This window comes from Capra hircus, unplaced genomic scaffold (assembly GCF_001704415.2).
Source record: "Capra hircus breed San Clemente unplaced genomic scaffold, ASM170441v1, whole genome shotgun sequence".
Lineage (NCBI taxonomy): Eukaryota > Metazoa > Chordata > Mammalia > Artiodactyla > Bovidae > Capra > Capra hircus.
Genome location: NW_017198673.1, coordinates 3,546 through 7,604, shown reverse-complemented (window position 1 = coordinate 7,604; position 4,059 = coordinate 3,546). Strand labels below are relative to the sequence as shown.

The window sequence follows — 4,059 nt, the reverse complement described above, 5'->3', positions numbered from 1 at the left end:
GCGACAAATCACCTTCAACCTGGTTGCCTTGTGACTCTTCTGTTGCTCAGCACCTCCTCTCCTGCCATCTTCATCCTCTGCCCTGCCCTGGGCGGACACACACATACACACACACACACACACACACACACACAACACAGCCAGCATAAATAAGCACATGTGTGTATTCACACACATGCTCAGCACGGGGACACAAATTCAAACAGGGAAACATAGGGGTTTCAGGAGGTGAAGACGACTGAGGCCAGCAATGTCGGAGATGGCGACAGTAAGCAACAACATGTCCTGCCCTTGGGGCTCCCTGTTCACCTTCTCCACGAACTCTTTCATATTTTCCCAAGGCAGCCTGAAGCTGCTTCAAGCGCAGCATGTTTTGGTTGTGAGACACTGAGTAGTGATAGTGGGAATTCACAGAAGATCCCAGAGTCAGCACACAGGTGCACTGGGAACCCGGAGAGGACAGCTTTTCAATGATAGGCCTTCCCAGGGTAAGGGCAATGAAGTGCCAGGCAATCTCAAACTCAGTGAGCAGCAGGAGGCCAGGGGATGGAAGGACCCACAAAGGATAATTCTGACAAAGATACTTAATACACACTGCTCTAGTAGTATCACCTGGATTCTGGTGCTGCCACCACAGCTGATTTGATGGAGACTTGCTTCACTCACAGACACACCAAGTCCCCAAATAGACAGTCTCAGGAGGTCCCCTGCTACATGCACGACCCAAATTCAGGCTCCGCAGCCAGCTTGCATGAGTCTGAGCATCCCCATTTGGGAAAGGACAGTGTCCCTGTAGTATCACATGACTGTCCCTTCAGGGCTCACCTTCAGACTCCATCTCGACACATGTTTTCTGTCAGTTACTCTCATGGAAGAAGATTCCTGCCCCGGGTACTACTTCAGGGGATCGTCCCACACATCTTGGCTGACAATCTGCTGGCAACACGAGCAAGGTGAGCCAGCAGCCAAGAATCCCAAAATGAATTTCTAACTGTGTTCAGCCCAAAGCAACCACACTCAGCAATCCTGTTCGATTCTGAGCAGTTGTGAGCTGACAACCAGCTGAGAAAGTTAAGGCTCCTGGGTCCATGCTGCAGGTGGATCCCCATTCAAAGTCCCAGAACCAGTGGACAGGAGTGGAACAACGTGCCCTATACCCTACAGAAAGACAGGGGAGATGGTGTGGATCCCACAGGCAGACAATCCACAACCTTGCACACCCACACTCACCACCCCAGGAACCACATTTTACAAGTGATGTAAGGTAATTCTACTTAGTGGTCACTGTGTTCAAGAAGTAGGGGGGTCCTGAAAGGAAAATATCAACTTGCAGTGGGACGATGGATGGCTCCGCAACAGCACCCGTCAGGATAGGGAGGAGGGAAAACGGTCGTGCGCCTCCTCCTCTTCCTGAGCAGCAGACTTCAAAGAGCAGAAGAAAGGATACAGCTATGGCCCAGAAGCAAGGGATGCCCAGATGATGGCGCTCCTCCAAGCCAAGTCAGGCTTCCTCCTCTGATGGTTCTTGCACATGAACTGGAAGTGGGCCCTGCAGATTTTCTTACACTCAGAGCTCAGTTCCACCTGCAGGGCAGCCAGTGCCTGCAGCGCATCTTGCCCTGGAAGCTCAGTAGCGCTCCCAGGCCTTTCCTGGCCCTGCTCCTCCACCGTCTTCTCAGCTCCTGGAAGAAGCCCTATTGCTGCTCCTCATCTGCCACAACCTCCACCTCCTCCATGACATCTTCCGCAAGCAGCTGGAACAACCACCCAATCCCCACCATGTGTCCATCCAACAGGGGCTCACTGTCATCCACCGCCTCCACACTGCATAAGGTGGCTCCTTTGCCTGGCATGACAACTTGTGGCTGCAAAGTCCAGCCTCAAAAAGCCTCAGGAAGGCAGGCCACCAACCACAGCGCCCTGAAACCGGGCTCACAACTAGGAAGGTCTGCGGTCCCAGAATGCTCCTGCATTCCTCTGACCACCTTTCACACTCCCTTGGCCCTGATCATGACCCCACACACAGGCTGCTGGCCCAAATCTAGTCCAATGACAGAGAGCGTGGTAGGCGGCCCCCTTATGGACACGCCCCTAAAACGTAGGCATCTTCCAGGGTTCCTGGCTACAGCGCACCACATGGCATATACCGCTCCAGGGAGGTAATGGGTTTTGCATCTGCTGATACCCCAGCGCTGTCATTGACCGGGCTCTGGAAATTCCAACCATGGTTCCTGCTTCGCAGTCTGGACAGCACACTCCTGTGTCCCTCAGGACCCTCAGTAACTGAGAACTCTACCTGAGTATCCAAAGGATAAACAGGTGCTCCACATGGCTGGATACTTTTCTCCATGGGACACAGAACCTGTTGTTGTCCGGATGCTAGGGGAGAAGGGAAAAACCCCACTGTTTGCTACGGTTGATCTCCACTGTTCAGGGACACCAGAGCCTTAGGGTACAGAGCTGGCTCTGTGTCTCTTCATCTCTGCTTCTGGCGTAGCACTGTTTTGGGCAATCCTTCTGTGTGTGTACAAGGGCTGGTGTCTGTTTGTCTCCATCTCTCTAAGTAGTGCTCTTGCTGTCTGCCACTCTCTGGACACCAGTGCTCATATGAAAAGTTTACATGAGAAGGCAAGCCCTGCTCCTCCTTAGTGAGTTGCACGCATGGGAGATCAGACTTTGTCAGTCCACACATTCGGAGAGTGCTGTCTCAAAACTCGAAAGTCAACAGTGGCGGTCACTGCTGAACTGCAGAAGGTGCGGTGTCACCCTCCCTCCCTCGCTGGACAGACGTGAATGCTGCAAAGGCCTCAGGTACCTTGGCCACACTTTGCACAGATGGAGAAATGGGACATGGCCTGGGGCCTGAGGGAACTCCCTGAACATTATTTGAATGCCTGCCAGGGAGATGGTAAGGACAGTTCCCCATTAAGTTCCATGACCCACTGGGCCAGAAACATGCACGGCTGCAATTTACCCTATCGAGCCCTTTCAAAGTCTGTTCTCCATGTGAGAACACATTCAAGCCTGCCCGTCACCCAAGCCTGTGGGGCTGGGAGCAGCAAGAGGATCAAGCTAAGCCATCCGTCCTATAGTCCTGATACCCAATATATGTGTTCTGCAAAGTGTACAAAGAGTGATGATTCAAACTGGAAGACTGCAGGGAGCAGGTGCTTATACTGTAGCTCTTGCCCATCACTGAAACCACCACAAAAAAGGCAAGGGTTGCTCATGCTCATGGTAAGGTCAGGAAAGTATGCCTGGCACTTGGGAAGGATGGAAAGGCCCTTGTATCTGGGGTGTCAAGGGGCTGTGGGGTCACCCACCATGGCTTCTGTGTCTGGGATTGCAGCCTGTTTTGTGTCTCAGATCTGCACTCTCACTGGTCGCCCCCAGGCACTTTGTTTCAGCCTCTCCTTTCTGCCAGGCATCCTTCCTGTACCACTGTGATTCCACTCAGAACTTGCTCACTCAGTGAGATAGCGGGGATCAGTAAGTACCCTGGCTTCAGTCATTCTGCTAGCTAGAGTCTACGTACCTTTTCCTATGGCTTTCATGTTTTCGCTATTCAACTTCCATCACCTGGTTAGGTCAGTTCTGACAGCTCATACTCATAAGCGTACTGGCAGGCGCATCTGCACGCACATGTGTGAACACACTAACGTCCCTGAGAGGAAACTTGCAAATATGCAGAAGTACAAGCCTTCTTCTCCAGGAACATGACTTTTTGTAAGCACCCAACTTTCTTTGTCCTGGCTATTTTTTTTCGCTTGCACATCAATCATGTCAGGTTGCACTTCTAACTCTGTGACAGCACCAAGAGTGTTTGAACCACCCATGCTTCACTGACTTACTAAATGCCCAGACTCCCTTTCAGTTGCTCTCATTGGGGCCAGGTAGGTCTTCATACAATCAGCTATACCTGCTTGCCCACACAGCTGGTGTGCCAATGAAGCCTGTCCTTGGTTGGCCCAAAGACATCTAGAACAGTCACTGGGAAGGCAGGGTCCATCTGAGTGTCACCTGGGGCAGATCCGCTATGACAAAATCAGAGAATCTCCT

General features: G+C 52.1%; 1 pseudogene; it reads right to left on the bottom strand.

The window, feature by feature from the left end:
* Positions 1-1,449: 1,449 nt before the first annotated feature.
* On the bottom strand, positions 1,450-3,554 carry LOC108635025 (annotated as a pseudogene).
* Between the last annotated feature and the right edge of the window lie 505 nt (positions 3,555-4,059).